General features: G+C 46.9%; 1 protein-coding gene and 1 long non-coding RNA gene across 5 annotated transcripts in view; one reads left to right on the forward strand and one right to left on the reverse strand.

The window, feature by feature from the left end:
- Positions 1-5221: 5221 nt before the first annotated feature.
- Positions 5222-16764, reverse strand: LOC115320907. Of its 4 annotated transcripts, XR_006076950.1 has the most exons (6): positions 16502-16764; positions 15381-15576; positions 14077-14223; positions 13256-13405; positions 12777-12962; positions 5222-5356 (listed from the first exon to the last, which is right to left on the reverse strand). It is a non-coding gene; the product is annotated as an uncharacterized LOC115320907 (long non-coding RNA). The 4 variants fall into 4 exon arrangements; XR_005715392.2 differs by having other exon boundaries at positions 12777-13405; positions 14097-14223; XR_005798203.1 differs by having other exon boundaries at positions 13256-14223.
- Positions 16765-17220: 456 nt separating this feature from the next.
- The window catches only part of LOC115330727 (inner centromere protein A), a 35261-nt gene continuing 27300 nt past the window's right edge, over positions 17221-25181 (forward strand). Inside the window, exons 1-2 of the mRNA XM_029992721.2 lie at positions 17221-17235; positions 17318-17323. The gene's annotated coding sequence lies outside the window, so the exon portion shown is untranslated. The remainder of the gene's footprint in view (positions 17236-17317; positions 17324-25181) is intronic.

The raw sequence follows: 25181 nt of genomic DNA on the forward strand, positions 1-25181 counted from the left end.
AGCATTTGTTGCCTTTTCTCATGCTTTGTCTGCGCATGCATTGTTGAGGCTCGCAAGATGCCAAAGCATTGCCAAATGTAGGAGGCTCCTCCCTGCAGTTCTTGTTGTCCTACATTTGATCCTCGAGGCACACCCCAGGTTGGTAGAAAAACATGCGATAGTCTATTGAACACCTGTACACGATCCGGGCAATATGCTAGATATAGTCCCTAACGGAATGAGAATGTATGGCCGTGTCTTCCATACGCTCGGGCTCAAAGCATTGCTGAAGGTAGGAAACTCGTGCTAAAGTGAGGGCAACTGAAGCTTCACCCTGCCGTCCTCATCTTGCGAGTTGCTAGTTATTAATCCATTTTAAATGTGGCAATGCTACACCATACAATAACGGTTTTTACAAAAGTAATTTGTGGTTCATCTTATCAAAAGCTCGTTATAAATCGAAATGAATAATATTAAGTTGCTTCCAAGAGAGAACAAATGGCACTGTGTATTCAAGCTTACAAAATCCAATTTTTACAGAGCAACTTTCTAAAAAAAAATTGCGTTCAATGGTGCTCTGTTCAAAACTGGAGTAAAAAGATCCATGTCTGTGTATAACTATCTCAAACACTTTCAAACAAACATACAGTAAGGAAATGGGGCAGTGAATGTCTACCCTAGACATGTCACCCGCCTCCCACACACAGACTCATGTTTACAAACAAACCAGAGTGCCCCTAGCGGACGCTGCGCGGTGGACGGTGGGCAAGAAGCTCGCCGTCGCCCATAAACAAACCATTGAATTGCGTTGTCAACGTCGGTGTGAGTCCCCGTGCTCTTTTTCCGTTGGAATTGTTTATTCTACGTCCTCCTAACAATGTCTGACTACTTGAGCGGCTTCAGCAAAATTAATGAGGTTCGTTGCACCGCAAAACTGCGTAAATAATGCGACGTGTGGCGATTCATTTCACGTGGACGCCGCAGAATGAGCGCAAAAGCCCGACTCCCACGATGAGTCATCTCGCTATTTTCAGTCCCGACGTCGCTCGGGCTGTAAAAGCGTAGGCCGTAGCCGAGATGGTGGACGTCGATACTGAAAACGGCAAGTAGAATCATTACAAGTCGGTGACGGCCGCTGGTAGCAATGATCAATATCTTCTTGTATCTACTTACACTTAGCCTACTTACCCCAACCAACCTTCAAAATTGTTTTGAGGCCTGCATTTACTTATTACAATTACCGGGTCAAAACTTGGTTTACGGGCAGCTATCGTTTGAAAGAGCAGACGACAGTTCGAACGGATGCGCAATGGAGTGCGGGCAAGAAGCGCCGCGTCCTGCGTCGACAAACCATTGGAATGTCACGTCGGCTTCCGTGTGAGTTTGCATACTCTTTTTCATGTTGGAATTGTCGATTCTATGTCCTCATAACAATGCCTTACCACTTTAATCGCCTGAGCGAAATTATCAAGGTTCGTTACGACGCTGCACTTTGCGTAAATAATTTGACGTGCCGCGATTCATTCGCATGAACGCCGCAGAATGGATGCCGAAACCATGATGAGATTCTTCTAGCTATTTTTGGTCGCAACATTGTTTGTGCTGCAAACGTGTAAAAGGTAGCGGCGATGAACAACGTCAATACTGGAGATAGGAAGCTGGAACACACCAAGCGTAACAAGTCGGCGATGGCCACTGGTGCCAATGATCAACATCTTGTATCTACTGTTTTCGCCGAGCCCACTTAAATCTTTTGAGGCTTGCAATTACTTCTTATTACAATCACCCGGTCGAAGTTTGGTTCGCGGGCCGCTTTTGTTTGAACGAGCAGACGACAAAAAAGTGAAAGCCGTTTACAAGTAACTCCCTGTAACGCCGAATTAGAGCGCAGCTCTTGAGGAGGAGGAGGGAAGGGAACGGGGGGGGGGGGGGGGGGGGGGTCATATGCCGATGACGTCATCAGTAACGATGACGATACCGATGACGCCATCAGGGATGATGACGATGAGGATGCTGGTGACGTCATCAGTGATGATGACGATGCGGATGCTGGTGACGTCATCAGTGATGATGGCGTCATCGCATCATCAGTGATGATGACGATGCGGATGCCGGTGGAAAGGGGTCATGTGACCTTGGAATGACCTTGGGGGGTCACGTGACCTTGGTTACGCCGACGCCGCTCAAGCCGGGAATGGGCCCCTAAGAGCTGTGCTCTAAAAGCAGACAAGTTTGAACGATCAGGCGGCCGTGTGAATTTGAAGACTCGCTGAACCCCCGGGTGGTCCGGACAACATGGCGGTTTTCTCTCGTTCATGTTGGAACACAACTACATCTGTCGAGCACAAAGCGTTGCCAGCATAAGCAATCGTAGTTCGACAGCGTCTGGTTTGCCCTTGTCACGAATACTATCCACGTTTTTGGACGAATGAAGGGGCAGAAACACATGAAAACTGATCTTTAAAGCTTTCCAGAGTCTCTTGGTACAGTTCCGTCGCAGCATTTTGACGAGAAGGCAGGTTTTTTGTCTGGTTTCTCCCAAAAGAACACAGGAATGCATGTCTTGCACCGCGACTTCTGCCCACCACCCCAGACCGAAAGTGCGCCCGACGCGCCACCACCATGGCGTGACGTAGGAGAGCTGAGTTCATGTATACCGGTACTGCAGTAGACTTTCTCCACAACAATGGAAGAGCACGATTCCTTAGGTGATATGCATGCTTCAGTGATGGGGCAAACAAATCAGTGCTGCCCTTAACAATAAAACAAGATATAAAATCTGCACCCAAGAACAGCCTCGTTTTAATTTCTTTATTGCTTTTAACATTTCGGTGTCAACTTCCTTGATTGCTGAAATGTTCCTCAATATTACTGAAAAAAAGATGTGCTTGCATTGACGAAAGTGTGAATGTTGTGAACACATTCCTCAGCAAACAGCAGATCTCCAACAATATCTGGACCTGCTTGGCAATGGTAGCAATGTGTGTACAAATGTTCTTAGATGTAGGTCAGTTGACACACTCGGAAAATGCCCGACGCCCTTTTGAGGCACATCCGCTCAATGGCATCTGCTACACTATCAGCTCGTCGGATGCACATTACCTGCGGTGGAAAGTGGTTTTATTGTGGTTCTTATAGTAAACATAAGGTCTGCACAATACTTAACGCAAAAAGAGTATTCAAAAAATGTTTTTTTGCTGACCGTGGAGGCATTGACGCTGTGGCGCTAAGAACGTTATCCATCTGCTTGCATGCCGGCAACAGAAAACTGTTTTTGAATGCTGCTGTTCCGTGGAGCTTGTCAACTGATAGATCCAAGAACGATGGCATGTATGGCCCAAGGGGAGGCATCTATTTTCCAAAGCACCGGTTTAGAAACCCCTATTTTTTTTTAAATCTTTCAAAAAGATGCCCAGTTTAGAGAAAATGGCAACGAACCTTCTTTTAGCAAATTTGTTTTTAGGAAAACAATTCACCGAACTCGACTGCTTGCTCTAGCATTCGCTTGTTCTGCCTTGGCTGACGGTGAAGCTGAGCCAGTCAGCGAGTCGCTCGCTTGGGCGGCCAGCATTATCAGAGTATGATAGACACGTTTTCGTGCATGTCACTACCCTGCTGTTTTCGCAATAGTACTTTTACGTTCTGTTTGTTTTACGGCTTAAATCATGCCTTAGTGAATCATGCGCTAGCCTTTAGGTGCTTCCAGATTTGCTTATCTTAATGCAATCGAATGGATTCACTAAACTGCGACCCTTTTTCAATAAATGATGCTGCTGTAAACTGAGCTTCGATAAAATGTGCCAGTCCTCGAAAACACGCTTCTATGATATGGTGTTCGGTCAAATGCCATAGACCCCTGCACGAGTGCAACTGAGCAGCAGTTGTAGGTGCAGCACATTCCATTAGCATGAAATAAAGGCACACAGTCAAACAAAGCACCTCAGTCATGATGCCTAGGAAATCAGCGAACATAGAAATATTTTACACTGGGTACTATTCAGTTTCATATCTCTAACATTGCCGTCCCGCTTCGGCTAGTCCCTAGATTGTTGACAGCTGCCCGGGCGAGGATGCTTTCCGGACATTCGGAAATAAAACATCTCAGCACAGGTGGGGTCCATATCACATGAGCGAATGACATTTTAGCGAACAGCGACATTCGTCACTTTCTACGCTTCCGGATTCATACATAACCAGACTGTCGTTAGCAAAATTGTAGGTACTGAAAACAGGGAAATGAGTGTGTGATGGGTTGGTAAGGAAAAGAAACGTGGACAAAAGGCAAACAAGCAATTTAGGAGACAAGACGACCCACCGAGCTAATGCTCTGTACGAATCTAAACCTCAAATACTACTTTCAGTACAAATACAAGATACTTTCAATATTACGCGATAAATAGCCACCAAAATTAACGTACCAATTGGGCAGTGCTGTTCGTAAATCACGTAAATCGCCGAAATCACAGGACGTTCGCGAAACATGCGCGTAACAAAACGGCCATCTTGAAAAAATAAAAATAGTGATGATGATAGCGATGTGTATTCTGTAAAAACTCTGAGGACAAATGCAGTCAATGTTTTTTTTTTTTCTGAGTTTTCTTCAGATTTATGTATGGCAATTGCAAAAACTTTGGAAAACTTACTTCCCCTAGCAAGACCTCATTAAAATAATGGTAAAAAAATAGTCTTAACGTTTAAACACATAGACGTGTTGAAATACACTTGGCAATGTCTACGTGGAGTTTTTTTTTTTTTTGCATGGGTTGTGGCGACGTAAGAATGCCAACCTCCGATTTAAGGATAGTGGATAGACCTCAAAGCAGCTAAACCTGTGATTAAGGATAGTGGATAGACCTCAAAGCAGCTAGCATCGCCTACCCACCATCCTTCAATCAGAGCTCGGCATTTCGACGTAACCACAAGCAGACGAACCTGCGCTCCACAAGAACCTTTTCTCAGTAATTGAATGCAAACAGAACAAAGACTTGGGAACTTTTCTTGCTGATAGCCTTTCCTTAAAAGTCTGAATGGTCAAAAGCCAATGCTACGAAAGGCTGAAACACTTCGGACATAGCATGTTAAGGTGGCAAGAAAAATTAAACAGGGATATCTATCTTCTTTCCATCAAACTTTTCGGGGCTTCATCTTTGCAATAATTACCTTCTCACATGTTTCACAGTGATCTGTGGCATGGATTTACCACACTCCTTTTGTGAAGTGAAGCAAGAGGTATACACCGTCATCAGAAAAACAAACTATTTATTTAAGACAGGGAGCCACGAGAGGGGAAGATGGCAAGACCCGATCTACCAGAAAGGAGAGGGCATAAGAGTGAGGTCTTGCAAGGCTCGGTCCGTGATTCAGGACGGTTTGAAACCTATGAGGAATGAAGAGAACAAGGGAGTCCATCAGGTCAACAGCAACAATATCTGACCCAAACATGCAAGGCAATGAACAGCAGGGACGAATTTGTCAGGCTGGTTGGAGTGGGGGTCGGTGGGAGGGGGGGCGGTTTGCAAGATGATATCACGGGCAAAATGTTGCCCAGGTGTGTTTTGTTGACCTAATAACCAAAACCTAACAATTTCTTCCTAGGAAAAGCTGGAGTATGTCGATTTTTCATTAAGAAGTTAACCTGAGGGGGGGGGGGGGGGACGTGACTCCCCCCCCACAAAAAAAAAATCCGCACATGATGCAGAGCACTCGAGTATACACCAAGAAACTGAGGGAGAGGAGGAGACGAGAGCATGTGGGGACGTCAGAATACAGAGCTCTGGTTGGAATGATTAGAGGGTAGACCTAGCTGCCTTTGTATCCACTGCACTCGTCGAAGGCGTTTGAATGTGAAAGCCATACGCTGGACACCAGCGTTCCGCGTTCTAACATGTTCGAATGAGAGAACAAAACGCTGGATGCCGGCGTTCCATCTTCAAATGTGTTCGACGAGTGCAGCAGAGACAGAAGCTATCTTTGTCTCCACTGCACTCGTCGAACGCATTCGAATGCAAAAAGCAAAAGCCAGACACCGTCGTTCCGCATGTGCAGAACAGATAAAGGCAGCTAGCTTTAGGTCTACCCACTAATCGTTCCAATCAGAGCTCTGCGTTCTGACGTCCCCGCACTCTCGTCTCCTCCTCTCCCTCAGTTTTTCGGCACAGAGTTCTGGGAGTTTAACACTGGCTAGCAAAAAATCCAACAGACAGCACCACATCCACAAAAAAATACTTTCTTTGGCACTTCCCAAAGGTGTTCTAAATTGCATAGCATTCATAGGATCTCTTTGCACCCTACCCGTCGCCTAGAGTCCACTTCAGGACTCCGGGCGACGTCCACTTGGAGGAGGGACCGTCCCGTGTGATCTGGCTGGTCCCTTGAAAACGGGAAATGTGCAGGGAAGTGTGAGAGTAGGCCAGAAGGGTGGTGTACTCTCCCCGACATGATACAGAACGAGCAGGCTCGAAGCCAGACGACTCTGGCCGGAATGTCTGCAGCTTACACCTTCTCAGGGGAGGGAAACCAGTGGCTCTCGCAAGTCACTCGGTTTTCCTCTGATGATCTTGTCAAGACTTCTTCAATACCCGTATCAAATAAAAGCGGTCGTGCTCAGCAGCGTCTGCTTGAATTTCATTCGGAGACCGTCTGTTAAAGGGACCATGAAATGATTTTAAAATCGAATTTCATCCACCGCACGTCGTAAAAGGTGTGAAAAGAAACACAAAAATAGGGAGCCAAAAAAATTATTTGCTATAGAACTTTTAAAAGAAAACTGGACTCTTTTGCGCCTTCTTTCACTACGATGCATCCGCGGAAACGGAGCGCGTCAGTCGAATCCACGTCGCCTATTGGGTAAGAGCCTACCTCACCAGCACCGCGATCGTAAACAATAAATAGCCGGCGAATGTTTCCTAAAAGTTTTGTTAAATAATATTCAGATCCACATTTTGTAGCATAATTAGAGATGTGTGGCGAAAATTGCCAAATATGATAATGCTGAGAGCCAAGCGCCATCTATCGTGTGGTAAACGAATCAACTACTGCGCGTGCGCAGTAGGGCAGCTTGGGTCGCGACGACCGACGAACGTTTATTTCCTTGGATTTCCTTCCTCTCAAAACTATGACTGACTGAACGTTTATTTTTCTACGTGTTCTTCTCGCGCGTGCAGACTTCAAGCAGCAAGAAAAAAAGTACTTAAAACAGACCACGACGAACAGGAACGCTGGATCCACAAACACCCGAGAAAAGCGACTCCGACGAAGCGAGCTGCTCAAAATATAGGCCTAGCAGGCACTCCGACTCGGCGCAGCGTTGCTTCGTTGCAAGACCGTCTGGCGTGCTGAATGGAATATGCCCGCGCTACCCTTGTGGACCCTTCCCGTATTATAGTTTGATCGCTGACCTCAATTTTAGATTAAGAGGTGAGGTCAATCTCTTCCCATTGTTTTCCGAGGCAGTGTTGACGAATACTCGTCGAAAAGGGACTCTCGCCGATTCTGTCTTCTTGTTTTGTGATATAGAGCTGAAATAAACGCCGTATGGATTACCTTCGTAACACCATATGTTACGTACACGGTATGTTACGATATGTTGTTATTGGTGTGCCATTTTTATTCTGACAGACTGCACGTCACTGTCGAGCTATAACCTTTCTTTGCCGAGTGTCGCATCACAGCGCGAATACAGCACTTCCATCAAACGCGCGCGTCGGCTCAGAGTGTGAACAGGTATTTACGTGGCTCTTGCTGACACTCGTAGTTCAAATGTATCTTTTTTAACGTCAGCTCACTCCTGCACCTCCGAGGCCGCGAAAAACGCCGCGGCAATTTGTTTCCATCTACATTGCTTTGCAAACGACTGACACTGGCCGCCTTTTACCAACAGTGACAGTTGGGTTGACTTCTGGAGTCTTCATCGGAAGACTCGCTGCGCTTCCCAACAGGCATACCGGCGTATGGGACTAGTCCCATGCTGTCGCTGTAGCGCAACATATCTAATTGAATTTCACTCAGCTGCGATGCGGCGATGAGAGGCGCCGATTCAGAAAATACGTCGGTTACATCAGCGCTGTAAAACCTACCAGCGTACCCCAACTCGTCGCCGCTAACGCTCCCATTCTCCTACTGCCGAGAGAACTTCCGGTTCCGGAAACAGCGTACGTCACGGCTTGTTTTGCGGTCAGTTGGAGAGAAAGAAAAAGTCAATATTTCATTAATTTTTTGTGTAGAAGTTAATAAACCGAAACGAAAACGGATGCCTGTTCGGCATTCAGTGAACATTGACGGTTTAATGTAAAAGTTATCTGGGAAAAAGTAAAAAGGTCATTTCATGGTCCCTTTAATCAATGTCGGAGGCAAGCGCAAGGAGGAGAGGTACCATGTGAATGTGCTCAAGTATGTTGAACGTACCGAAAACGTTACCCGGGGGATGTCCTTTGTAATGGAAGCACCCGACGAAATCGGTGACGAAATGGCGTGTTTTGATGTACGGACCCGAGAGAACGGGTCAAGCGGAGGGCTGAATGTGGATGCTCAAGTTCAGGCTCACGAGGTTCAAGAACTGGACGAGTTGGTTCGGTCCTACGGTGATATCTTCGACGATAGGCCAGGTAGAACCACGAGATCCCAAAGAGCGCCGACCCGATTGCGTCGAAAGCGTACAGAGTTCTGTACAGTATCAAGGCGGGGGTAGAGGAACAACTGAAGGAAATGCTGGAAATGGGGCATCATACGAACATGGACAAGTCCGTGGGCATCCCCGATAATATGCGTGAAGAAGAGAGACAACAGCATGAGGATCTGTGTCGACTTCAGGAGGCTGAACGTGACAACACAGGATGATGCCTACCCCATGCCTTCACTCCCTGAGATGATTGAGACTGTGGGGAGAGCCAAAATAATCGGCACCCTTGACATGTCCCAAGGCTGCTGGCAAATCGGTTTATCAGAGGAGGCTTTTTTTAAGATAGCATTCCGTACGGACACCGGCTTGTACGAATTTACGGTGATGCCGTTCGAACTGAAAGGAGCACTGGCGACATTCCAAAGGTTGGTGGACGACCTCCTGAAAGAGCACCAAAACTTCGCTCGGGCATACTTAGATGACATAGCGGTGTTCAGCAACATGTGGCAGGTGTTCAGCAACACCTGCTTCATTTGTGCACCATCCTAAAGAAGTTGCATCAGGAAGGCCTGGCTCTAAAAAATAAACAAGTGCCAGTTTGGGAGGCGGGAAGTGCACTACCTGGGGCACATGATTGGGAATTGGCAAGCACAACCTGACCATGATAAGATTGAGGCCATCCAGGCGATCGAGAGGCCCTACACGAAGACAGAAGTCCGTTCCTTCTTGGAACTAGTTAACTTCTACCGGAATTTCATTGAAAACTTCGCGGAGCTGGCCGCACCGCTGACCGACCTCCCACACAAGGCTGAACCTAAGCAAGTAGTGTGGACGCCGTCATGCGAGAGCGCATTCGGCGCACTGAAGGAGAGAATATGCAGCAGTCCAGTGCTGTGGAGCCCAGACCCGAGTCGACCCTATATACTCCAAGTAGACTCTAGCAACAGGGCGATCGGGGCCATTCTAGCTCGAACTAGCGAGGGTGTCAAGCACCCCGCTGCGTACGCCAGCCGTAAGCTACTTCTTCGTTAGAAGAAGTATGCAACAATTGAGAAGTGTCTGGCAATTGTGTGGGCCATGAAACATTTTCATGTGTATGTTGATGAACAAAATGTCACAGTCCAGTCGGACCACAACGCGCTCCGGTGGCTAAACAACAGCAGGCAGGACAATGACCGTCTACAAAGTTGGAGCCTGTTGCTGCAGGCCTACCAGATTAAGATAGACTACAAACAGGGTTGCTTGCATTCGAATGCGGACGCCTTGTCGCGTATCTATGAGCACTATGATCAGAATGTAGTGCCCTGCCAAGGCTTGCGATCTGCTTCTCCACTGAACATGTAGTCGCAAAGATTTTTCTTTTATTTTTACAAACCTGAACGTTGAGAATGTGAAAAAATAAAAGAAAAAAGTTTATTGTATTTAGAGCATTTCACTTGTGCGTGTCTGTTTCGGATGCTTAGTTTTATAGAGCAGTATTACAGGAGGAGTTGCACTGTGCAATGAAAACAATGGGCATTTCGTGAGCAGAGGCTCGCAAATCTTGTTTTTATATGTTATCATTTCGGTTAAAGGGGCGTGTTGTGTAATTTTGTACCTTTTGCCTTCATCGGGGGTTCGAGCATCTTTACTACACCTTGCATGCCCCCTCCCGGGGTCGATGGGCCCCAAGTGGAGGCATCAACGTGAACATTATAACCTTACACCTGTTTATATAGAACTCCGCATATAACTTCTTTGCCTACAAAGGTACTTTGTATTACTTTAGCTGTCCTTGACGCACAATGTGCCGCATTAGGCCAATGATGGCATGTCCCATCCCATGTTGTCGACCTTTCGAGGTTGTACGGGGAATCGGCTATTGTAAACATGAGAGGTATATTAAGGACTTGTAAATGCGCTTGTAGGGGTCTAAGATTGGAATGTTTACAGAGTCAGCGGTGGAGGGCCGTTTTGTTTTGGATAGCGCCAACTGAACTCATTTATTACTTTGCTTGTCGGGATATCTGTAGCCCTACCACAGAGACGAGAATGCATGTTAGAGGGAGAGAGTGAAAGAGAGAGACGAGGGTAGCTATGTTGGGAGTGGGAGAGTTGAGAAGGGGGAGTTGACTGAGAGACTTGAGAGGAGACACATCGAGAGCGATGCAGCAGGAGTTGAGATAAAAGGCCCATCAAGAGCGATGCGGAAAAATCGAGTGGATAAAGTGCAGGGGTGTCACTTAGAGAGTTAAACGGCAGAGGCCATCGAGTTTTGAGAACTAGCGAACTCTAACTATGCTGTAATTTTTGTGTATAACACCTGCATATTAAGCCAAGTCATTCAACCCTAAGTCTATGATCCCGACATCACTAAAACCCTTGACTGGCAATCGGCGACAACGACGTCAGCACAGACCCGAAGACGAGCGACTTCATGTCACGAGACGAGACGAGATGAATATAAACTTTACAGACCAGATAAAAGTGAGTGACGCATTGGCTAACGTTGCGTCTTGGTGTCATGAAAATAACATGAAGATTAATATTAACAAAACTCAGTACATGCATATTACAAAAAAAAAGAACTATCTAAAATTTTAGCTATGAGGTTGCTGGCATAGGATTGACTGAAGTAGACAGTTACAAATATTTGGGAGTGATTTTGTCTTGTGACCTTGGGTGGAAAAGGCATGTACAGTATGTTAAGAAGCGGGCAACTAACAAATTGTGGTAGCTGAGGAAAACGCTGGGTAAATCTCCCCCTTCCGTTGAAATTCTTGCTTATAAGACAATTATTAGACCTGCGTTAGAATATGTGTCTGGAGTGTGGAGCCCATGGCAGAGCTCTCCGGTCAGAGAACTCGAAGATATTCAATTGCTAGCTGTGCACATAGTTTTTTCAGATTTCAGACAAACTATGTCTGTGACCGAATTTAAAAGGAGAGCCAATATAAGCCCGCTGTCAAACAGAAGAGAGAGCCAATGTTTAAAGCTGTTCTTTCAGATTTTCAAGAATAGTATAAAAATTGATAGCGTGATTTACTTAAAAACAAAAAGTTTTTACTCGGATCGCTTGCATCACTCACAGACCGTAGCCCCTATTAAAGCTCGAATAAATAGCCATAAACAATCTTTTTCTGTGCATACAATTGATTTTTGGAACAGCCTTCCCGGTGATGTTATCGATATTGATTCACTTTCTTCTTTCGGAAGAGCCGTAGATATTATTTTTCAGTGCTAAAATTGCATTTATTGCTGTTATGACATTATTTTTACTGTCTTTGTTTTTTATTAGTTATTACTGCTGTACTGTTACTGTTATTACTAGCAATACATTTGGTTACTGTATTACTGTTAATATTGATTGATTTTCTTCTTTCGATTAAGTCGTAGATATTTTTCAGTGCTAAGATTGCTTTTTGTTTAGAACTGTTGTGTTTATAATTTGCAGGTATGACACTGTATCACCCCACTCCTGCCTTGGCCCTATATCTTGCCGGCAGTATTGATAAATAAATAAATAAAATAAAAAAGTCTGTGTGGCAACAAACTGAAAGAAAACTTGAAAATGAAGCACAGGTTGTCGATTGCTTGCTTCACAGAATAAATAGCCCAGCTCGCGTCCGATTTTGTTGCCCGTGGGACGCAGTTTCTTAGCAGACAATCCCCTTTTTTTCGGTTCTCGTTCCTTATGGCGGAAAAACCCCAGTCGTCTGCTCTTGTTCCCCTCCTGAGTGATGCATGACGGGAGTGCATTCTGGTGCACACTTGATTCTCAAGGTGCAGCAAGTGCATGGACGTGTGGAGTGGCGACGCCGAAATGAACGCGAGGAGTGTCGGCCGAAACAAACTTGCTCCATGTTGCGAGTGGGTACGCATGGGCACGAGTGCCCTTGCATACATGTAGTCATACACTGTGCACGAGCATGTGGCTTCGTCTTTTATCTTGTTTGCGTGCAGAAGTGGCTTCAACGGCATTGCAGAAATTACACTAGCCTTGACAATAAAGTACAAAAAGGTTTACGCCAAGTCTAGGCACTGTTGCAAGATCACCGATCCAGGAAACCTAAACCGAGCCACCACTAAATGTGTTCCGTTTCAAAATGGTGTAATTGGCAAGACTGAACCGCCACCAAATGTGCTCTGTGGTAGAGCACAAAAGTACATCACCAGACATGAGTGTCCAAAATATACTTACAATGGCTAGCGGCGCCTCATAAAAGTCATGCAATGACCCCCTGCTTGGCCACTTAAGCCACACGCAGTGCCGTGCAGGGTACAGAACGGCATCCACGGTGCAGTGATCCAGGGTCCCGCCCGTAGTGTTCCGCTGCTGCCTTGGACAAGGTGAAAGCCAGCTCATTGATGTCATGGTCCCCGGTACCTGTGGTGTGTAACCATTGTGTTTAAAGGTTATACAGCCACCGACCGATATTGCAGACCCGATGGGGATCGTGCAGAATTTCGAATAATTGAGCAGTTTGAAATAATGATTTTAGCCTTAAAATACAGTTTATTATTACGACTTAAAACGCAAAGTTGCTGCAGCAAGTGATCGATGGTTTGATGTACGGCATGGTACTGTATGGTACTTCGCATTTCAGCGAGTCATTTTGTCACTGTATACAGACGAAAGCATTCGGACAACTTACGCGCTCACGGCAGCACAATGCTCACCAACTGTAGGGCGAGTCGGTAGACTTTCCCCTCGGTGAAGGGCAAAGTCCGGTTTGTAAACGCTGTGCCGCTGGAACAAATGCGCGCAGATTGATTGCTACTTCCTTGGCGATACAACCGCTGCCTTCTCACGTCGACACACGGGAAATACTGCAAACAAAAGCAAACACCGTCATGACTTCGCAAGGTAAAACCGGAGAGGCCAAGAGCAGAATAAGTGCTTAGAGTGCCGACATGCTACGTGGCGTCAGCAACGAAAACCTGCCATTTAAAAAAAATATATTCTAGTTTCTTAGCAGACATGACGTCAGGACAACTGACGGCAGCGATTGGCAGGCGGTGTGCATTCTTGCCACTGAATTCATAACCTGTCGCCGAATGTAGTTTTTAAACATGGCAGATATAATCTGGCCTGTTTTCGTCCACAATGCTGCCGTGTAGTCTGTCGCATAAATTATTTTTGTTGCTAAGGGGCAATTGGGCTTTACGTAAACATAGGCTGGACGTGCGTGTGGGAAATATAACATGAATGACCGCCCCCAACATTGGCTCTTCAAACAAACTGACAGAAAAAAAAAAGGCCAATATGTCAACATTTTTGGTGGCTGTCGTGTCAGATTGAAGTATAAGTAACTAGTAAAATAAAAATAAATGAAAAAGTACATAACGTAAGGTGTAAATAAACTCTATAGATATAATAGCAGTCCCAATGATTTAACAAAGAGGCTAGCTTTCTCAGAATGCCCCCCTCTCACTCGAGTCCGTATTGAATCTTAATATGAAGTTGCCCCGAAAAAGCTGCAGAAAATGCACATACTCACAGAGCCCATAAAGACCACACCTGCCTTTCACATGGCCTTTCGAATTAGATGCAGTACAGGACGCAGAACGGTACCCATGGGCTAGCTGCAGCTGTAGCCCAGTGCTTGTAGTATATTGCAGCTGACGGAAGGGAGGGAGGCCAGCTCCTTCATGCCGTGGTACCGGAAAAAAAAAAAAATGAGCCACAGACATCAAGCGCCTTGAGTATTTCTGTGCATCCACGAAGCCAATCTGGGACAGCAACGACAGAAAACTTCAGTAACACAGTGAACAAAAGAGTAGGCATGCAGGCGAGCTGTGAATTGTGAGCACAGCTAAAACCCAAGGCACAAGAAAGCAGAAAGGAAGAGGCCTTTCCACTTCCTTGCATGTCGGGTTTGAGTCTCGCACGGGGTAGTAAAAAGCAACAATACTGGTTCCCTAGTCTTTTTCTGCGTCAAGAAGCCTTGGAACAAAGAAATCCTACTGGTTATTCATCTTGTTTTCTCGGGCGGATTATAGTGCACGGTGCGGAAGCAAACTGCCTCAAAGGGGCTCAACTCACACTTCCAAGAAAATGATTGGCGAACAACCTCTCCATTGTGTACTACGTGCACTGTACGTTTTAAGCGGGTCCGTTTTCTGCTAACACGACAGCGGTAGGAATGTTACTTGTGTCGAGCTGGAGAAGCCATAGCGGGGGCTACCCCAGCTACGCCCACGCTGGCTCTTATGGCGGTTATGTGCAACGCAGACAGCTTTTCCCATTTCAACCGAGTGCCTAGGCAGACACAGAAGCAGCCACATAAGACAATCGAGGGAAGACGCAGAGTTGTACAGGCTAAGAGGGAACGACATAGTGTAGCGAGCTTTTTAGTCCAGGCGATTCCTCAGAGAAATGCAGTCGGCGGAAATGTAGGTCAGTTGTTCTTGCCATTAATTTAGGTAACGAATGCAAACATTATACTATTTTGCATCTTTTTCTACTGCAATGCTAGTCACCCGCAACGAAAAAACGTCACAAACTGAAAGAAAGTCTGGTTGCATTGTTAACACGGACACCAAGTGCATCAGGAAAAGCCATCTGTGCCATCCACCTGTTCATAAGCGAGCTGGAGTTCATCAAAGCACAACCGAGACTCTCTCGGGAGTATTTGGTTCCTTGTCACTAGTTATAGAATGAAAACACAGTGCAGTGTTGATTACTGTCAGCGCAGCCTTGCCACTAGCACTGCTGTCACTCGGGTGGCAGATATTTCGCTGGCACGACATGGCCTGCGAGCCACATATATCCCTAAAAGAAAGCTGCATAGAATGCACTTACCGTGGCTAGCGTCGCCGCCCAGAGAGCTTGCACAAACCCTCCACATGACACGCAGTACAGTTCAGAACAGAGCAGCACTGGCTAGCCAGTTGCTGCGAAGGCTTGCGGTGTCTTGCTGCTGCAAGTCACCTCTTTCATGCCTTGTGGCACCCATCAGTTTCAAAACAAACGCTGATGAACCGCGACCAGCCATGACCTGTAGCACAAGGGGGAAAAACGTGTGAATGTGCAGTCTCCTATCTGTTTGCTTTTGTCTAACGTCTCCGAGTTTTCTTTGAGAAGAAAACAGCAATGACACTTCTTTCACAGTAATGTGCAAAAGAAACAAAAACGGCTCGGTTATTATACTGTCTCATAAGTTGTGTGCAGCGAACGCACGGGTGCGAGGGCGCAGCTCTGAAGAATGTTCTTTTTGCGCGGGTACTCGTGCAAAAAAGGCGCTTTTTATTGTCATGTGCTCGGGCCTGCGCCTTTGCTGCACACAACTTATGATACAGAGCGTATAGCACGCCTCCGTGAGCTCTCGCGTACGGCGAGAAAGCCATGATATCCAGGGTACGATAGCAGGAAACCTCGCAAGGGTGCACGAAGCTGCAAGTGCGCCAGAATGTGCAACTGGAGGTGGTGATAGAATGACATAGTTTGAGAATATGGGGTTACTTGGGTCAAAATATAGAAGCGAAAAACGTAACTTCCTTGCCGGCTGATGTTAGGAGCCATCGGAGCACGACCAACTATTTGTTGTGATCGGGGTATTACGATCGGACGCGGGTTGGTAAAGATTTGAAAAACCCGGAAGAATAAAACCTGTAGGGGCGAAGACAGACAGCGCAGTTCCTTGTTGACATGGGATGTAATATTAAACACATTATTCCGTCGGATCAAACGTTTTTATTTAATCAGGCTTATCTCGGAAGTCTGCCGGCAGGTCTGGGGTCGGAAGTATGCGGTTTTTAGAGCTCTTTTGGCGGGCTTTCAGCTTTCTGCGATGCGTGTTTTAATCGTGAGCACAGGCTCAAACAATAGGCAGCGGCGCCAAATGTATTTGAAACGAAGAAGCAGCTCGGACGCGTGGACCGAACACATCGAAATCACATCACAGGAAAACGTAAATCACTCACCTTTTGTTCGACGATGGTTCGCAAGACACGATTCAAATCGACGACACTCGATTCGGTCACGATATTCAGGTAAAGGACGCAACAACGTAGGCTTGCCGTTCCTAATAACTACATAAATACGACGATACGACACGATATCAAACAAAGGAGTCAGAAAAGCGCAGTCTGTAGCGCAGAAAACGCGGTCACCCGGTTGCAAAAAGCAAGAAAATAAACAAAACAAAACAAAAAAAAATAATACGTCAACAAAGTAAAAATAACAAAAAGTTTCCTCGCTAAAAACCGTGACGTCACAGAAAACAAAACAAACAAAAACAAGCAAAACAAAAATTTTTTGTCACGTGACGTTATATTTGTGACGTCACGTTTGGTGACGTCGGGTCACGTGATCTGCCATTATTCCTCCTCCGAATCGCTCGTCCCCGACGGCCCGAAGGTGCTTTGTGTTGGTTCATCGGTCATTTTTACTCCAGAGCACCTCTAGAGCATTCACGTGATCATAAAGATTCCTCTGCTTAAGCTGGTGTAAGCCCAAGTTTTGTAACGCCGCAGGCTATTTTTTACACATCAAGAGTTGATCGTTGAAACTCGACATACATTCCAAGCTATTCCACCAATCAGAAGTCGCCATGACGCAACGTCACTAATTCAAAGGCGCTCAAATGAAATGGTTGGGCTCGCTTGGCCTGTCATTTCCTCGGAAGAATCGTTTTATACTTTAGGTCAGTGAACAGGTAATATTGTTTTATAGATTTTGCTGAGCTCTTGTAAAGTTGTTGCACTCGACGATTTCAACTGTGTTTCTATCGTCTGTAGGCCCTTCGGAGCAGAGTAGCGCAGAGGAGTAGCGCAATCTAGAACGCCGCCTCTCGGCGACTAGCGGCGAACGCCCGGAGGTTCCAACTGCGGTCAGAAATGCATGGAGAACGTGAGACAATCGCTGTTTCTTCAGTATTGTGGGGGTGTACGGAGTGGAAATTGTTTTTGACATAATAATGGAACATTTTAGAATAATTTGCGCTAAGTTTTGTGCCCCGCAAGGAGCTGACTTTTTTTAAAAAATTGCTTGAGCGGCATCATGCAGCAGACGACACGGCGACGTCACACCATTCACGTGACCCGCTCCGGCCAACCCGAAAAGCCCATCTCCGCTGCAAGCAAAAATCGTCTGCTTCAAACGCCATTGCCTTGGAAATTGCCTTCTCAAAATTTGCACACGCATCCGATATTATTAAAACTTTGATAAAGTGTTTAGTGCTTTACTAACTTCACGGCAGACTAGTTTTGAAAAGTGTGAACTCGCCGTTCATTTTTTAATCAGCCGTGTTGTATCGATGTCCGTGTATTCTCCCATAGGGCGGGTCGCCTCCTGGAACCCTGAGTACCACGTGACTCGCGCCGAGCTGCTCTGTCGGCCATGTTGTCGGCGAAACACGCGGATCAAAGGATCTAGTAGGCCCTTGTTTGCACTAGAGCACTATATAGCTCCTACGGAGCAGAGTAGCGCAATCCTTTGAACCTCGTGTTTTGCCGACAAGATGGCCGACAGAGCGGCTCGGCGCGAGTCACGTGGTACTCAGGGTTCCAAGAGGCGGCCCGCCCTATGGGAGAATACATGGAGATCGATACAACACGGCTGATTAAAAAATGAACGGCGAGTTCACACTTTTCAAAACTAGTCTGTCGTGAAGTTAGTAAAGCACTAAACACTTTATCAAAGTTTTAATAATATCGGATGCGTGTGCAAATTTTGAGAAGGCAATTTCCAAGGCAATGGCGTTTGAAGCAGACGATTTTTGCTCGCAGCGGAGATGGGCTTTTCGGGTTGGCCGGAGCGGGTCACGTGAATGGTGTGACGTCGCCGTGTCGTCTGCTGCATGATGCCGCTCAGGCAATTTTTAAAAAAAAGTTACGTCCTTGTATGGCACAAAACTTATCGCATATTATTGTAAAATGTTTCATTATTATGTCAAAAATGATTTCCATTCCGCACATCCCCACACAACTGAAGAAACAACGATTTTCTCACGTTCTCCATGCATTTCTGACCGCAGTTGGAACCTCCGGGCGTTCGCCGCTAGTCGCCGAGAGACGGCGTTCTAGATTGCACTACTCTGCTCCGAAGGAGCTATATAGCAGGGGGGGGAAGGTGCCGCCGCTTCCAATGCACCCTCCTCAGAATTTACGGCGCTCCGTGGGGGCCGCCATGTTAAAACTTGAGACCAGTGTTGCTGCATCTATAGGTCGTCTTTAAGTTAGAGCTGACGGAGAAAATCTGGCCACGGCGCAACGCCGATGTACGCTGGAAGCTAGAGCCGGTTTGCTTTCGTTGTTTTTGTTTGGTCGGAGAAACTCTAGCAACAACGCACGTTCAAGTTTCAACATGGCGCCGGTATTGCTTCGGCGCTTCGGTTTGACCACGTTTGACGCGGTTTGCCAGCACATGTAGCGAAGACGTGACCGGAGAAGTGCCCTTGTGATGGTCCCGGAAGACGGAAAGTATCATTCGTAATCGTCGTGCGTGCTTAGAAAGCGAAGGGAGTCACAGGGTCCACGAGTGCGCAACCACAAGCCAAGGTTCACGACAGCGCTCCGTTCACTTCGGCGATCTTGTTCTGTTTGGTGCATAGAGATAGGTTTGGTGAAACACGGCGATGCGACAAAGAGTTGAAACGTACGTGCTGTGTCGTGCGGTGCTTGGAGGTAGAATCCCATACTAACACGAAGCGCAAATTGGTTATTGTGGCGTTAAAATTCAACGGGTTCAGTTCCGTCGTCGTCGTCAGCTGATCCGGTCCAACTGGTCCGGGAGGACGCAGCGAGCGCTTTTAAAAGTAAATCTTCCTTCGTTCCGTTTCAAAATGTGGAAGATTCTCGACGCATACCGTGAGTAAAAAGCTGCGGGCGTTTTCAACAAAATTACGTCGTTTTAATTGAACAATGGGCTACGGATTCTTGACCTAGACCTGCCGTTGTTATGCTTCGTGTTGTTGGCGTTTGCACAGCGACGCACACCGCCCGAGTAGATGATTCGGTCCTGCAAACGACCGGTCATACAGAATTTCAGAGAAACATAAGTCACCACTGATATTTTCTTGTAAATCTCGTGTGAATTTGTTGCGCTCGTCATGCGGTGTGAATAAATTAGGGCAACGTTTCCTACCTGCCTACGGATGCATGAACTGAGACCATTTTTTACGTAGTGAACGTAGCGTTTTTTCTTTATTTTGGAAAAAGGTGTTGATGAATTTATTATGGTACAATCACTTGAGAGTTCTGAAATTGGAGAGAGCGAGCATGCTTTCTCAACTTCGTCACTTTTCTCTCTGGCATTGCCCCTAGTTTCAAGTTGCAGTTTCACTAGACATACATACTAGCAGGTACAAACTGCTCTAAAGTAAATAAAAGTCTGGTGAGTCAGGGCGGTGCGGACTCCGTGTTTCGCGCTTTTCGCAAGGTAAGTGCTTTTGCGAGGTATGCGGAATACGCAAACGATTTTGTTATGCCCGTCGGTTGCGTCTCCAGCAAAACGAATAAGATGATCTACAAAGGCGCAATCACAAGCCAATATTTACGATAACAGTGCATTTGATTCGGTGGTACGTGTAGTTGTATTTTACCCTGCTTTCTGCAACAGCGTGTCATGACGAAGAGCTGGAACGTTCACGCGGTTTGTGCTGGGCTACCGGTTGACCCAGGGGCGGATCAAAAACTCCGTTTTTTTTTTCGTTTTTTTTTTTTTTGGGGGGGGGGGGGGGGGGGGGCGAGGGGGGAGGGAAAATCTAAACTCTAAAGCAAGATAAACAGGACTCTGGTTGCGCCTTTTGTTTTAACCGCCGCAGAACCACACTGCGCCGACGGCCCCTAGATGTGCGCCGCTGCGCCGACTTTTGGTTCTAACTTCTGCCGTGCTTTGAAACCGCCGCCGCGGACTTCAGTCTAAGCGACGGAGTGGTTCTCCAAGTGTGTGCGCCTGCTAGGGTGCGGCCTACCCTATTTCGAACCCTCGTCCTTGAGTACCGAGCTTCCTACCACCTGGCAGGGCGGGAGTTGGTTTTATTTCGGGGAATCCACCCCTGTCAAATCGCCCTCCAAGAAGGGGGCGGGGGGGTCGACTGTTTGGGGGGTAGGCGGCCGCCCCCGTCGCCTCCCGCCTCCCCCTTGGGTCTGCCCCTGGATTGACAGAAGCCCGCGTCGCCCGCATCGTGAGAGTGCACTTGGGCTGTTATAGTGGCTCTAGGCTGTTGATGCTGAAGCCTTTCATCCGCGGCTTGCCGTCAGCTGATCCGGCTGCTCGACGGTGAGGAACCGGCGAAAGTGACCTCTGAAGCAAATCTAAATCCTTGTTCATCTTGTGGGATGCTGCGTCGTGGTGACGAGCGAATCCCAACATAGAAAAGGAACGGTGTTTTTATTGCCTCGGCGGCGTCGGTCGACGGACGTTCCTCTGTCCCGCGTGACTGTGTAGCGGGCGGCCGTGCTTCCCTGAAGCAGACGACGACGAGGTTTTATAGCGCCAAAATGCTGGTGATTGTGCGTCGCCACAATCTAGTTATCCGGTGTCAAAGTGTGGAAGGTGTCCAAGTGTACTGAGGGCGGGAACTACAGGCGTTTTGCCTTGCTTTCGTAACCGAAACCAGAACAGCGAGATAACTGCCTGCGTACTCCAAAATGATGGAAGCAATAAGTTGCCAAAACCTGTTTTTAGGGTTTCAAGCCGAGTAAACAAGACAAATATAATTAAACTTCGTTGTTAGTATGCAGGAGGACTTATATAACACAACAATACATTCTTTCCAAAACGAAAAAGAAAGTAAAACTTCGTCCGCCGTATATGGCAGCAACTTCTCCACTGCGAAACCTATGCTGGCAACGTAAGCGGTTTTAATATGGCAGCCTCCGCTTTGCGCCGCGTTCCCTTTCCCTCCTTCCCCCCCCTGCTATATAGTGCTCTAGTCAGTGTTGCCAGATGGAGAAAAAAAAAGTCAGCAGATTGATCCCCAAAAAGTCAGTAGATTTCAACGAGGTAGAGGGGCTTAGAGTGATAAACCGGAAGTTCGGAAGTGGCACCCCCCCGGTTGCCGCCATATTTTACGCAAATGTGACCACTCGTCACGTGACCTCCCAAGAGCCGTGACGTCACAGGTAAGATGGCAGCGCCCAGAGCTGGCGAATGCGAGTTTGTTCGGTGCGCGGTAGCCGTGATGTGCAGCTGCTTTCCGACGACTTCGGGCTTCTTCGTGCTCGCTGACGCAGGTATAATGTGAAAATATGAAGGAATGAGACTTTATACCGTTTTTGCGCAAGATCGCTCTGGATCATCTGGATATTAACGGCTGTGAGACAGCATCAGCTCTGCATCGCCGTACCGGTGCTTGGATTCCGGGATGTGTCCGAGGATCGACAGAACTTTCAGTGCTTTTAACATTAAATTTTCGCATTCTCTTAGCTTTGTTTAAACGTTGAAATATCTGAGAATCTACGCGAAATGTATACGTCGCGTTAGGGCCTAAGGGAAGTTGTTTCAGCCCTCCGTCACCGAACAACCATAGCAACTTTTAGCGAGGAAGCTCCTGCGATTTTAACCTTTTGTGCTAATCCACGATTCTACATTCGATCGCTTTTCTTCCTTTTTTTTTTCTGTGTGTGTGAGTGCGAAGTGCACCCTTATTTTCAGCTACGAGGTTGGCGTTTTATTGAGTGTGGGGATGAATAAATCGTTGCAGGCACCTGCTTCAAAGCTATTCGACTTGCTATAAGAAGTTGAACAACTGTTTTGGTGCATGCATAGATTAACTGCGCATTTTTTCTGTTTTGTAGGATTTATTGCAGCTATACTCTTTTCCATTAAGAGTGCATTGTATTAGTCAGTCAATTATTTAATTGTTGTAATTATCTGGATAAGATGATTCATATTTGTGTTCATCCCTTGCCTGGAGAGCAGTCTTGTTGAAAAATGTTGACTACCATTCCTTTCGGTCTCTTCAATAGACTCTTTTTAAAAGTGTGGGCTGTCTATACTTCGCATCACCGTAACTTGGAAAAGGCCAACCGCCACAGCCCCCTCGAGTCAATCAGAGAGACGGAGCGAAGGTGTGTGACAAATCTGTGCAGACGAGCACTCTGGTGATATGCTGTCATGTGCCTCTCTCCAATGTGTGTATTGACTCACCGAGACCGTAGCCTTTGCCGTCTGCCAAATTCTAGTGAAACAAATTACAGTAGCTACTACTGTAATTAACCCAGGCTTTCATACTTTGGGTATTTGTTCGACAAGAATGTTATGTCCGCCATCCCTGTGAATTCGACTCAGCACCTATTGGACTCGAATGCTGCATTGACGTTCGACGTGAACTGGGGCCCATTCGTGTGCTTTGCGCCGAAAAAAAATGGCGACGGTTGTGTTGCTTGATAAGGTTCTGCAAAGGGTCTAAGTGTCATGCTATATAACAATGCATCAACACATACTATTAAACTATATGCTCAGAGGTGTGTTTGTTTTTCCAATTAACAAGTTACAGCACTGTGCTTTAATGCTATTATCATGTGTGTAGTTTTAAGTATCCCCTCTGCAATGCCTACGAAGGCCCCTGGAAGGAATAAATTAATAAATAACATTTTCACATCACTGGAGTTGGTTTTCGGATGCACCACATGTTCAGGAAAGGTTGAACGAGTGAAGCCCCTTGCAAGAAGTCTGCCAGTCTGGTATGACCCCTTAATTAATATTGAAGGGTCAGAGAAGCGAGTGTCCTCGTAAGGTCCAGAGCGTGCAATGGACACAATTCTCGGTGTGTAGACTCTCAAGGCTTGAAGGCAAGCGGAAATATGTTTATCTGGTTAGTGTATCAAATATGTTTATTTCCACTTGATTACATAGTTATTGATTCTTAGTAAATCGTTCCATAACGAGTTCTTTCTGCGACAGTCTCGTGTCAGGCGTTCAGTCGTAGTACCTGTGGACCTTGTTGTCGGATGACGCTCCTGGCACGTCGGTGTTCAGTTTGGTCAAGTGGCAACTTTGACCGACTGATGCTGTCTTGTAATCATAGGTCATGTGCACTGAAGTTGCAGGGCTGGCTTCTAATCCGAAAATTTTCCTGGTAGTTTTCGGCATCAATGTAGCAAGCTCGGGCATGTACTGCTTACGTGGCTGTGCCTTTTGCTGTACCGTTGACTTGAAAGCTGGCAACAATTTTTGTTTGCTATCCAAGTCTGGTGATGCTTGCAGTTCACTTTTGAGAGCAACCAACCATTCTATTCCTTCAAGTCACTCAGGGGCATTGTCCCTCAAAGTTGGAAATTGTGTGCTTCGTGGAGTGGACACAGAAAATTGGTGTCAGCAAATTTTTAGGTATTGTCCTTGGACGACAACTGACACCAAATCCACTGTCACTGCATCGCCGCTCACCTGCTTTGTCGTGCTTACCTCTTGTTGAGGTGATGGACATGAGGAGCTTTGGGGTAATCAGGGATACAGAATCTTCATTCAGCACCTTCGGCATCAGGGACAAAGGTCGCCGAAGGTAATCCTTAATCTCCTGTGGTCGCTCCTCGAGACGTAATCGAGAGTCGTTTGGCACGAACCCTCGCCGACCAATTCATTGGTACGGGCTGCTTTGGTAGACATGGTCGGCTTCATGCAGTGGTAGCAAAGTGGTTTTCAATCGCACATTCGCATCACCTACGTTTTCCTCGGTGTACTTTGTTGAGTACAGTCCTACACACGATGTCGGGAATGCTTCGGCGTTGTGTCTCATTGAATTGGCATTGAATACTAAGGGGCAGCCGGTGGCGGTCGTCGTGCCATTGTGGCGTAAGTTGCCCTTGGTTTGTCAGATGCCGCTTCGCTCGCAGAAGTCTCGGCTGAAATACCTGTCAAACTTGTTCCGCAAAAAATCTCGGCAATCAAAACAAAAGCCGGGCAACTGATGGCAGGAAGTAGCTTCCTGATCTCCTCCCAGACAACGTCGTGGGTGATGTCGTGGATGCCTGGGAGGCTGGCGTCGAAGTAGTAGCTGGACAACTCGAGTGTCGAGACGCCGGGAAGTTGTTCATAGTGGCAGGATCGGGCATGCAGTGCACATTCCATGTCGGAAGCCTCGGTGATATGAACACTTCGACTGTTGTTGGGGGGTTGCGGACAAGGCTGCCGAAGGCGTTGTCCCTCACGTGAGGCGTATACGATTCTTAGGTTCTTGTCTTCTGTAGCATCAAGGTCGGCGTGGGCGTGGGCGCTCGATCAAGCGCAAAACATCCTCGACGAGTGCGGTGGCGCTCTCATTGGGGCAGTGTCCTGGACAGAATCAAGAATGCGGCTCTCTTTCGTTGATGTTAGCTGACGGATGCGCGCTTCAGCTTGATCTTGCAAACTTCCCATGACGTTAAGGAGGATCCATGGTTCTCAGACCAGCGCCGGCAGTTGCTTCCACGAGAAGTATAGGTTCTGCAGGAGCTGGTTGTCTGTCCACCCAATGTGGCGGGCGACACTGTCATATTGTTCAATCCAGTCTTTGACGTCTTCATACAGCTTGCGTGAAAAAGCGTCGAGTGTGATTTGCGACGGGCATGGAAACAATGGTGGGAGGGGACATGGTTTGCTGCTACAGGTTTGTCATTGTTGGCTTAGTCAGCTTCGGATTTTCTGACAGGAGACCGAATTCCGGTGGTTTTTCCTGGT

The sequence above is a fragment of the Ixodes scapularis genome, unplaced genomic scaffold (genome assembly GCF_016920785.2).
Source record: "Ixodes scapularis isolate PalLabHiFi unplaced genomic scaffold, ASM1692078v2 ptg000105l_1___fragment_1__unscaffolded, whole genome shotgun sequence".
Lineage (NCBI taxonomy): Eukaryota > Metazoa > Arthropoda > Arachnida > Ixodida > Ixodidae > Ixodes > Ixodes scapularis.